The following is a 12,937-nucleotide window of genomic DNA, read 5'->3' as shown; positions in this document are numbered from 1 at the left end:
CATCATCATCATCATCATCGTCGTGGTAGCCATAATGCCATCAAGGCTGCCAGCAGGAAAGCAGGACATCAGACAAGCCCTCTTTCAGGGAGAGTGTGCTCATCGTTGTCATCGTCATCATCATCGTCATTGTCGTTGTTAGCATAATGACAAAAGGACATTCATTAAGTTTTTGATTTCTGATTTTATTGTTGATTAAACGCACTGCCAACATAATGGGTAATGGGTAATGCTGAGAAGGATACACCAATGCCAACGCCGACACCAACGCAAACGCCATCCAACACCATCCTTTGTCCTCTCTATCGCACTGAGCACTTCCGGCGAGAGCGTCAACTTGACGTTTCCGCTTTTCGGGTGATGTGTCCCCAGTCAGAGCAGCTTCTGCAACCTCCCCTACTCACCAGTTGTCCTGGCTTATCACCCAGCAGGAGGGGACAGGGAGGTAACTAATGATACTGCAATTGCTGGGCATGCAAATAAAACTTAGACCAAGTTGGCTATGTAATATGTATCTGCTCAGATACTCGTACATATGTTGGCCAACAGCCAACCAACTTGAGTTGCCAGCACTTCGATTAAGACCACAGCCAAACTATATATGTAAGTGTACGTACGTATGTGTGTGTTTGTGGACTGACAGCATTATCCTTGTCAGGGATCTGCTCCAGAGTGTGTGCATATGTACACATAGCTGAAACTGAAGAGCTGCCATTCGCTTGGCTCAAGTATTGACATTGCCAATGTTGCCCCGGAAATTCGAAGGCGAGGCGAGGCAAGGGAGTTGCCTGCGGCTGGGGGTGTGGCAAGGGGGGAAGTTGAGCATATAGCCTGGCGGTGCCATTGGAGCTCTCGCTGAGCTCTCGCTTCTGCTGCCGACGACAACGCCTCCAATGCGCCTGCGCTGATTTTGGGTTTTACTTGATTTTTATATTCCTCGCTTTTTTTGGTGTATATACCAGGGAGCTATATCTATGCGTATGTGTGTGTGTGTGTGTGCTTTATGTAAAGAAAACTGGAGGGAGAGAACGACGGACAATTTTCCAAATATTTTATACAACTTTAATCTTTTGTTAAGCTCATGATAATGCAAACCACTTAATAATATTATAAAAGAGAACGTGAATTTCCAATTCATTTTTACTTTTGCAGATTATGTAATACAAGTTATTTTTAAATTTCTTGGAAATGGAAACATTATTGCTTACAAAGTAACGAACATTTTTAATTTGAAGAATTGTTTTTCAGAAAATATTGAAATTTAATTATATAAATAATTTATAGAATTCATTTCAGAAATTATTGCAGTTTTTATGATATGAAATGAAAAAAATATAATTTCAGAAAAGTTTCTAGGCTTCACATTTTTATTTAGATTTATTTTAAAAACAAGCATCATATAATAAGTTTAATAATATATTATTCAGAGCTATACACCCTTCATTAATAAATTTAAGAATTCAACTTTATAAAAATAAAAAAAAACCTGGAAGACAACTCTTTTGAAATGTATATAAATAAGTACTTAATTTTATTTTTCTTATGTTGAAGTACATAAGTCGCAAAAAAATTATATACTAAAAAATACTCAAAACATATTTAACGCAAACATATGCTGTAATTTAGGTTTTCCTTGAGACTTCAACTTTTTAAAAGTTATAAAAAAAATCTTAAAAAACAAACTTCTTAAAAAATTTGTATTGAAAGATTTGCAATACAAAATTTGAAATATTATATCATTTAGTTTCTCTTTTTGAAACTTTCATTTATTGTCAATATAATAGTATATTTTTTTCTCTCTTTTTTTGGTCTATTTTAACAATAAGTAAATTGTATAAATAATATTAAATTAACAAAAATAGCAGTTATCCAATGAACCCTGCTATCATATGTAACATCTTTTCAGTTGCTTGGATTTATCTAAATTACTATCAGATATAAATTATACATAAGGTACATACAAATTTCAGATGTCAAATAGTTCTTAAATTTAAATATTTATATATGCAATGCTAGCGAAGTAAAGATGAAATATTTTTGTTTTTGAATTTCAATTTCCCGAGCTTCAGTCAGTCAGCTGTCGAAGACCTTGAGCCGGCAGACGCACTTCAATTAGTTGTTCATCGAGGTGGGGCTAAAGAAGAGAAAAAGAGAGGGAGTTGGAAAGAAAAAATGACACATTAGCTGACAATGTTTGGCTGACTGTGCTGTGCTGGTGGTTTGTTGTGCCCCACCCCTGATTAAATGGAATAACCACATTTACCACTTGAAATAATTGAAAGCGACTAAAGAACATGGGCCAAGTACACACAGAGAGAGCCGCATATATGATGATGATACCGATACCGAACCGATACCGATAGCTCTAACATATATAGTCAGTCGAATACATTGGTAAGCAATGTACATATGTTTGTAGCACACGGCGATCGGCAAAAAGTTCCACTTGAAAGCCTTAATTGATTTAACTGATACTGATACTGATGCCCCAACAAAGCAACAAAAAAAAGCAAAAGCAAATGCGAGGCAACTCGAACCGAATACAAGAAACACTCAACAAATCAATAGATAAATTCCAAGCTCGACTGGCTTGTATCTCAGTATCTATGTCTCGGATGTGGCACTGATTGTCGCCGCACTGATGCCACAGCCACCCCCCCATCTCCCACTCCAATTCCAACTCACAGCTAACCAAGAGTTGACAATTTTGAAAAAGAAAAAAAAAAAAAGAAAAATCAAGCACAATTCCCATCCCCCGACCACCACGCGTCACGGCATCTTCAAACGCGCATTGGCAACCGTGAAAAAACACGCCGTGCAACAAGATACCAGATACCAGGTACGAGATACGAGATACGCGATACGCCGTATCGATTTGTAACAATTTTCAGTGATAACAGATAAAAAAGCAAAGTGCTTGACTTTCAGGCTTCACAGCTCTCTCTCTCTCTCGCCCAAGCAGTTTTGACAATGAAAATATGAAAATCGATGTCGATGTCGCTGACGATGTCTTTGACGATGTCAGGTGAACCCAAGCTGAAGATGCGCCCAGCTACTTTCTCTCTCTTTCTCATTCTCATTCTCCTTCTCCCTTTCCGCCGTAGTCTTTTGGTCATGCCGCCGTGGAATGTTGACAGGCGTGTTTGCTTATCGCGATCACAGCGAATACAATTGACGTTGGCAACAAGGATGCGGATTGAGATGTGAAAGGTTGTTCAGTGTTTGCTGTTTTTGTTTGACAAATCCCTAATTAAAACAGATACCACATATCTTTGGCTCTTCATCAGTCACATATTTGGCTGAAAACTTTGAATTTTCACTCCCGCCGATGATCTGCTCATAACTCCCCCACTTGAGTTGCCAATGGTCATAGCTCTGGCACCACTTGACTTTGTTTGCATTACCATTCAGTTCGGGGTCGTCGTTGATGTCGATGTTGCTGTCGATGTCGCTGTCTATGTTGTCTCTGTCTCTGTCCCCGAGGGACAAGAGCAACGTTTGCTGTTTGTCAATGTTTTTTGTGCTTTTCGAAATCTATTTACTCATTTCCATGGTGCTTCGACTTTAAATTGCATTAATTTCATTTATTTTAATCAACAAATGTGTTGCTAAAAAAAATAAGTGAAATTTAAAGCAAGCATTTTTTTAATCATTGCAAACTTTATTTATACATTCACATACAGTTTAAAAAAATATTTATTTTTCACAAATGACTATGAAGTTTACACAAAATAATGAGTGCAGTTACTGTCAGTGGTATTCTACTTAAGGAAATTAAAGATAAACAATGTAAAGAACACAATATTATCTATTTTTATATAAGAAAGTTCACTGCTAATTTAAAAAAAAATTAATAATAATCATTTAAAAGAAAATAATATAGTATAGAAAATAGTATTTATTTTTAATATGAAATAGGATAATAATAATTTGATAAAATGTATCAAGAAACTTCCTCATTATTTAATTATCTTGAAAATTTCCAAACCACATGATATTTACATCAATATAATAAGTAAGACAATGCCATAAAATCGTTGAAGACTGTCTCCTTTTGCGTTAGGTTTAAAAATAGGGATCGATATGCTACTTATTTAAAAAGATAACACAGATAATTATGCCGAAATCAAAATAATGTATGCGATAGCTGCACAGATCAAAAAATTGGGTCTGACATTCTGTATATCAAAATTATAAATTACTGCTAGCTAGTTGCTCACATTTATTATTTAAATGCAAATTAAATATTATATTTTTAAAGATAAACACGAACAATTTTGAAATTTATGTCAAATAACTTTACAAAATACTCTCTGCTCTTATTTACCTTGAAATTTCTATACTTCAGCTAATAATTAGCAGCAAAATAATTTGTTCACCTATATAGCACATGAAATTAACCCATTTACATACATGTAATGCAAACTACACAATTTAAACATATGTGCAGGGCATAAATATATGTATATAGTATATCTAATTAAGATAGAACTCTGAACTCTGAAAGAGGATGGCCAACACAATTTTCGCATTTTCATTTATGGCTAAAAGCATCGCATTTAGTGCCGCACTACAAAAGGAGGAACAAGTTTGCAGCCAACAACAGCAACGAAAGCTAATGAGGATATGCGGGACAGGAGCAGGAGCAGCAGCAGGAGCTCCTCACACTCAGTGACCAACGGACGTGGGCCACCCACTCAACAGTAGTTTGAAGCGACCGCATAATTAAATTAATTGCATGAAATGTGGAAACGGATGACAGGTGCGGAAGGTGGGACAACGACGTCGACGACGACGACGTCGCGTATCAAAATGTGGAAAACAGCCGCAATGCAAATATTGGTCAGCGTGGTGAAATTCAAACGGGATGACCAGACGCAGTCCTGGACTAGGGCTGCCAACTGCTGTGGACTTAGCAAACAGAGCAGACAGCCGCAAAAAGTCAAACAAAAATTCTGAAATCGAAAAATATGCATTCATATATAGGGGGGAAACGTTTGAAATCAAAAGAAATTGTGATAAGAATCTATGAATAAACAATTTCATTGAATCACTTTGAAAAACTGAACTGAAGAGCGCTTATGCTTATCTTTATCTACGAGTATTATCTATTATCTCTATCTCTCGGAGTCACCTCAATCACGCTAATGACAGCAACGTTCTCTCTCTCTCTCTCACTCTCTGTCGCTCTGTTTCACTCTCTCGATGTGACGATAAGTTAGCAGGCGGCGTTCAAACTTAAGGCGACTGCGATTTGATTAATATTGACTTAGGTTCGATTCTATTTGCTCAGCTATTGTGTTCAGCTGTTGTTGCGTGAGTTTTTTTTGATTAATTTGAGGCGATAAAGCTTAATTGGATTTCGCTTAGATAATGGCAAGTCACGGCTATATTCATTCTCATAGACTCTCCTTCCCCCTCTCTCAAGTACTTCAAGTCTCAACTGAACTGAACTCAACACAATTCAGTGCAAACAACACGACAACTTCCATTTGATTGTCGAACGGATTGTTTATTACTCAAAATCGCAGCTAATCAATAAAGACAAGCAAATAGTTAAAGGGTAGAAAACAGACAAAGACTGTCACACATTATTTAAGTAGCTGAAAACAATATGCAACCAATTGCACTTACTACTCATTTGCACTCATGAGTTAAACGAGTGATAAGTGCCCTCAGTTTGTTTATTCCGGTTGCTTTGCGAAAGTACACATATTAAATGACAAATAGCAAAAAGGGAAATGGAAAACTCAATAATGAAATATTATAAAGATTTACAAATATAACTAATATATTGAAAATATTTATGTATGTATATCGATTGGAATTTTCACAATAGAACTCTGAGACAAATACTTAAACCAGCTACAACTATGTGTAGTATAACCACTTACTAAATTAAATATGAAAAAAGAAATATATAATATATATACTTGATGTAGTCACTATTTAGGAATAGGAACTTAAATAGTGACTATAGATTTTAAAGTAGGAATTTTTAAGGCAGAAGAATATGTGAAAAGACAGAAATTTCCTGAACTAAATAAATAAATGAAATTTGTATAAAGTAGCCTAAAAAAAAAGAGCATGTGCATCATGTAAGCTCACATAACAAATTCTAAATAAAGTGAAATTACACAAAATATATCAAATGAAACTTAAAGAAAATACATAATACTTAGAAATAATAAACGATTTATTAATAAAGTAAATACTGAAAAGGATTACAATTAATATTAGGAGCTAATATGTTTGAAATGAAAGTATTCTATTATTAATTAGTACACAAGTAGTATCACAAGTAAGAAAACTACAGTTGAGTATGATCTATTATGAGATACCCGGTAGCCATTTCGAGTAAGAGCAAAAGGCTATATTTGGTATATTAATATAGTACTACATTGAAAATATACCATATAGTAGAGTACTAAACATACCAGTCAAAGCAGTTAAGAAGCTATTGAAGGGAGACGGCGTTTTTTGTCATAAAAAGTATTTCTTAAATAACTTATAGTATACAATTTTCATCTGATCGCATCCACATTTTAAGGAATCATTAATACTGTAGGTTATTCAATAATACCTACAGTATTTATGATTCCTCATTTCCAAAACTTGAAACAGAAAGTCTTTTTTTTTTGTTGGTATACGCAAATAACTAAATTTCTAATCAAATAATAATATTAATAACTGTCCTCTCATTCTGGAAGTCAGTTAAAATAAACTTGAATGCATTATCGTTAACTTTACATACAACACAATTTGTCATTTAAAATATATTACTAATATTCTAGTAAGAACTCAATCTCTTATTAATTAATCCCCCAATTCTGAAATAAATCAGTTTCTCCTACAAGCCCCACATAAAGCGCACACTAATCGTGTGAATTCCCTCACGCAATTAAATGTAGTGTCATATCTGAGAGCGAGCAGGAACTGGACTGCAATCTTAAGTCATTTACTTCAACTAAGATGTCCACTTAACTGAAATAAATGTGTGCTTATGCTGGAATTCAAACGTCTACTTATGCTCATATTTGTGATGGAGAGTGAGTGGAGTGGAGGAAGGCGAAGTCGCATATCTGAAGCACATGCCTTAGACACAATGTTGGGTGGGGGTTGTCCTCAATCCTCCTAAAAGGCAATAAAGTTTATCATGCAATTAAGAACGAATTACGCTGCTAATAGAATAATTAATGCAATTTCCCACAACATTAGGCAGAGCGATGGCCTCGCCCCAAGGACCAAGACCAGGACCTGAAGCTGAGGCACAAAGCATCGAGCATAGAACATAGAGCACAGGGCGCAGGGCGTCGAGCCCAGTGCGAAATCAAGATGTGAGCTCCTCACTTGGAGTCGGGGATGAGGGATGAGAGCGGGGGTGGGTGATGACAACGTCCACAGTGACAACTCAACTGTCGACGTGGAACGACGCTATGTTTTCGTACAGCACAAACCCCAATAATAAGCCATTTCAAATGGGTTTATACGAGTGTGTGCGGGAGTGTGTGTGTGTGTGTGGCAGGAAGACGGGTTGCTTACGACTATGACACTCCCCTATCCGCATTCTCTTTGCTATTTTTATTTCTGCATCAAACCGCAAACATCGCGTCTGTCTATGTCTCTGCCAAAGAGCGACACCAACCCAACTCCCAGCTACTTCTCTCTGGCTGCCTGGGCTGGGGCTGGCAAAGTGTTTGCGGCTGTGCCGCACTAATGAAAATGTCAAGTAAATTCCTGCTTTCGGACGGAAACTGCTGCTGCGATATCGACTTAACTATCTGCTTGCTACTTTTGCTTTTGCCAACCGCCTTTTAAGTGCTGTAGAGTAGAGCTGACTGAGAATGCATTTCGTGCCGGCTTCAAGTAAGTTTCCGTTTCATGTCGTCGCCCATAGTTTGGGTTTTTTGCCGACAGTTGTTGATGTTTTACTCGCTCCCATCCATCCGCCTCCGCTGCTGTCAGCCAGTGTTACACACACACACACTCACCCACACACAGTTGTAGACAGCCAGTCAGCTATCATTATGAGGAGACGAACACTTTTTCATTCATACGTGCACATTACGTATACGCAGCATAGTGCAGCTGCCAAGCAATTATTTGGTATCTAATTTACTTTTTTTTGTGCTTTCTCGCGCATCTTTTTCTTAGCTTCCCTAACGATTTTTGATTTTTTCGCCACTCTTTTTTGTGCAGCTTTGCTTCAATTTATCTATGTGGAAATTGCTTGTCAAGCGGAAAGTAGTTGTCAAGATTGCTAAGTCCTTATTTCTTTCCACTTCTGCTGCTGCTGTTGCCAGCTAATAGCTTCTGCTTTCAGGTGTGTCTGCACTACAGATGTGAGAGTAGATGTTCCTATTCCTTAGCCGCCGACTTGGGTAAAACCCAAAATGTTTCCGTTGCTTTTCAGCATTCGTAAGTTTTGTTGGGTTTCATTTTTGTTGTTGTTGCTGTTCCTTTTGCTTTTGCTGTTGGTGTTGCGGTGGTGATGGCACATGTTCTCCAGGTAATGTGCAAATTTAGTTTTACATTTTATATTTGTTGGCAAAATCTGTTGGTCCTTGCGTCGAATGATAAACACAGTGGAAAGTAAGTAACTAAATCAACATACATAAATGGCAAATAAACATTTGCGCAGTTATTTATTAACTGAGATTGTAGAAGAGTGAAAAAAGCAAATCTTTGTTATGCCCAATAGTTTAAGCGTCACACAATTTGAATTGCAAAACTGAAGTCCGCAATTTTTCGATGTTATTTTCATTTCAATTTGAAAGCAATTGGGTTCCACTGTAAGCAGCTTTCAGACGTCTCTCATTTTTAATGCAAATACTCAATGACTGCCACTTTACAGAGAAAACTACAACTACAACTACAAGCTGGAAGAAAATATATACACAGCGTTACCTCAAGACTTATTTTGCGGTTTTAATTTGTGTGCTTACCCAACTTCGTTTACATATCGATATATCGTCTCTGTATGCGTATGGAGAGCGAAGTGAATTCCAAGAAAGCAAAATATATGCTCGCTGCTCGCTAATTAATGCCGCAGCCTAAAAGTATGCAACACAAAAGAAGTCATTCGCTGGGGGCAAACTAAAAGCCGTAATCATATAACCATATAACCATAACCCTTTCAAAGGCAGCTCTTCTAAATGATGGGACTTCTTAGCGCTGCTGTCAACGTCAACTCTTTTGATTTGCGACTTATATTTGCACCAACAACTTTAAGAAGAGTAAGAAGAGGGAAGGCGCTCCTTTACGCTATTCCTATATAATTACGCATAAATCCTTTTTACACGCCAAGCATATTTTCTGCTACTTTATGCTTTTGTGCCACAGAGCATTTTATGAAAATTTGATTAATCTTATCAAGATACTGGCGCTGCCATCATACGCACCCAAACACACACACACACATACATATAACGAAAGGGTTGCGCGAGCAACATCATCATCATCAGCTCAGCGTCGCCGCCTTGTCAGCAGCGACGTCAAAGTTATACTAAACAATAAGAAAGCATTACTGTTTATACAACGAACTGACGATACACTTTGTAATAAATAAAACGAGCTACACTTAACCCTTTTAGAATTTCCCATAGACCCTTTTTGTGTGCTAGAGTATGGAAAACGAATTATCAACAATTTTTGCCTTCTTTATTGGCTCTAAGGCTCTCTCTGAGTCTGACTCTTGAGCATTCTCGCTTAGATGGCAAGCTGGCAGCTGACGTTGCCTTTGTTCTAATTGAGTTACAAACAGTTTGAAGTGCTCGCTTCTCCATTGTGGAATTTTATTAAAAGCCAAATGTCTTGAGTAAGCTCAAGGCTGGACTTGAACTCTTTGCGCTCTGGGCGTGGCCGCAACCAAAGCAGCCCTTTTTCAAACCGAACCGAACCGAGCTGAACAGCAGCACTCAAGTCCTTAAAAAATGAGCTTACGTCAATTACGAAACTATCGATTTGCTGAAACTAACATATTCATTGGGTGATTCAAAAGTCTTACCCCCAAGACAAGAGTCGACTGGTCAAATTTAAGCCTGATAAGGAAATACTACACGCGAAGAAGAAGAAGAAAATACTCCCAAAAAGGAAACAAGAAGTCGCTGTGCTTGACCAATTGATAAAATTGCGTATTAGTGTATGTATTTTTTATTCGTTCAGCTGCAACTTACCCGAGTATTTTGTACTTATTTATGCTTCTGCTGCTTGTGCTCTTCCCTTGTCTGAGCAAAAGCGGCATCCTTTCAACGTAAGCCGCTTGTATCAATAAAAATTCGATTATATATACACTACACAAGCTCTGTGTGATGCTGGTAAGTTGCCTTTTTTTATAAATATTATAGAGATGATTTATCATTGTGGTGACTTTATCTCTGTCTCTGTGCTACACATGCAAGTGTAGCTACTCGGTTATATTACGCATACGCCTAGTTAAGCTTAGGACCCTTTTGACAACATCAGCTTAAGTGTGTGTGTATGTGGGGGAGTGTGTGCGACAAGCAGGCTTTTCATATTTTCATAAATATTTTAAGCATGTGCTTTGACCGATTGAATGAAAAAACGAATGGCAAAAATCTGCGAAATTCAGCGTTGCGTTGTCCCTCTGCAATCGCTTTTGCTCAAGTAGCTTATCAAACTTACGTCTACACAGCAACAGGAACAACAACAACAGGAACAGCAATGAGCTGCTCTTCTGTGTCCAGTCGCTGGACACCAGCAGCTGCAGCATCCTTATCCCCATCTAAGCATATCAAGTATCAACTGCCAACTGCCAAACAAGTCAGCAAATTGGCAACCTTTTGTGCTCTCCCGTCTTGGTTTCAAGATGACTTTGTATATTCCGTTGTCCAGCTTAGTATTGGAACACTCGAAGCAACATTTGAAGCATTTACTACATTCGTTTATATATTCCATAAACGTAATCGACTTGATATGTCCTTCCCCCTATCACTCTTACTTCCCCCTCAGTCTGTTGAAAACTTTTCTCTTTCGGTTTTTATGAGGACAATGACACAGCTTCCATGTTCCATGTCCTGTGCGGATGCTGTGATGCCAAAAATTAAGCACACCGCCTTGGTGATTCCTTCTCTCTCATAAAGCCAAAAGTCCTAATTGGTTATGTAATTGTTGGTATTAAGTGATTTCTTGTTTATTTCACGCCTGCTTGGGTCCCAATTGAAATTAGTTTAGTGCATAGATCACGGTGAATTCATTTGAAAGCAAATTATTACAATTGTTGCTGCGACAGACGGAATTAAAAGTGAATGGATTGCCAGCAGAATTTCTCAATGGCTTGAAGAAGTTCTGAAAATATTTGCAAATAAATTAAGAATATTATCTTATAGTAGACTTTTGAATTAAAGTGCAAAGTTGTTTTATTTTCATTAGTGAAAGATATATGTAAATATATTAGATATAAAGAAATAAATATATTCTCTTTACTTAAATTCAATCGTTTTGAATAAATGTATATTGTTGGCATCCTTCCTTGAATTATTCCCTTTCTTCAAATATGTAGCATACTTTTCAGGGCTTTATAAAGGAGCTACAACAAAAGACGCTGTATTCGTATATTTAATCTCCGAAAGATATCGATACCATATATTTCTAAGCCAAATACGCTTAAATAATTTCGTTAAAAAAATGTTTATCAATTGCGTCGAAGAGCAAACAAAATGCTAATTAAAAATGTAAGCTCTTCCACAGTATTTTTTCTCTGTGCAAATTGGTAAACACCGTGGAAATAAATATAAAAGTTTATACATCAAAGAAAACTTGCAGAGAAATTAAAAGGCAGATTAAAATGAGCAAGAACCGAAGAAAAAATCAAGGTATTTGTCAAAGAAAAAGTTCATAATTAAACAAACACAAAACGGAATATTCAATAACTGTCCACGTTGTAATTCCAAAGAAAAAAGAAATGAGCGGACGAACCTCAACTTGGACAGAGCATTATAAATAGGAAGCGGAACAACGATAATCGCGTCTTTTACATTACAATTTTTTTTTGTGTATAATGAAGCAAATCGTTGCACAAAGCATTTTTTTCTTCAAAAAGAAAAAAAACGAAAATAAATAAAGAAAATTCAGGGAAGCCGCAGTTGGGCAAAAGCCGCCCATTAAAAGTTCGAATTAATAGACAGCGGCACATTCTAATCCAATAAGCCCACTTGGGAGCGAGCGTGGGCATCTTGCCCCCGCACTGCCCGGAAATCTCAGTTCCGTGGCATAACTTAATATCCTGCTACCCCTTTTAATGCAGCTCGTCGAATCCCCAAAGCAGACGTCGTAGCAAAAAGAAGCGCATCGCTGGGCACGGACATCGAGAGCGCGCATAAAATCTTTGGCCAAAAACCAAGACGAAAAAACAATAATTATCCTTGTGTTGTTGACTCGCAGCGTAAAAATAATAAAATGTCCACGACAATAAGGACAAAACGTGGAGAGCCGGAGAGGCGGAGAGCCGTGGCGCACTTAATTAGAAAACGTTTAATGCCTTCAGCGATTTCGGCACAAAAACATGGAGGAGCTCTCTCAACCGGAAGGATAGCACCAAACCAAACCGAAGCCATTGAATTCATTTGCCACTTTTTGCCGTGACGGGACAACCATCGACGTTAAGTCCCTGCCACAGTTGGCGTCTCAAGTCCGCGACGGCTTCGTCCTACAACAAAATCAGAAGGAACTTTATATATGCTTTTATACTTTCGCATTTTGGCTGGTCTTGGCTCTAAGTCAAGCTCTCCTAGAAATTGCACAGCAACTTACAACTTGTAATTTTCCAACTAATTTAATTTGAGAGCTCAATAGTTGATTTATTCAACTCAGCAATAATAATTTATTTGTAAGCGCTGTTAATATCAGTGTTCGGCTAGGCAAAAAGTCGAAAGACTTTTAATTTGTTAATTTGAAAGTAAGTTTATGTTATGTTTTC

This window comes from Drosophila sulfurigaster, chromosome 3, assembly GCF_023558435.1.
Source record: "Drosophila sulfurigaster albostrigata strain 15112-1811.04 chromosome 3, ASM2355843v2, whole genome shotgun sequence".
In the NCBI taxonomy this organism is placed as follows: domain Eukaryota; kingdom Metazoa; phylum Arthropoda; class Insecta; order Diptera; family Drosophilidae; genus Drosophila; species Drosophila sulfurigaster.
The sequence above is the reverse complement of the archived record's forward strand: the minus strand, read 5'-3'. Positions refer to the sequence as shown.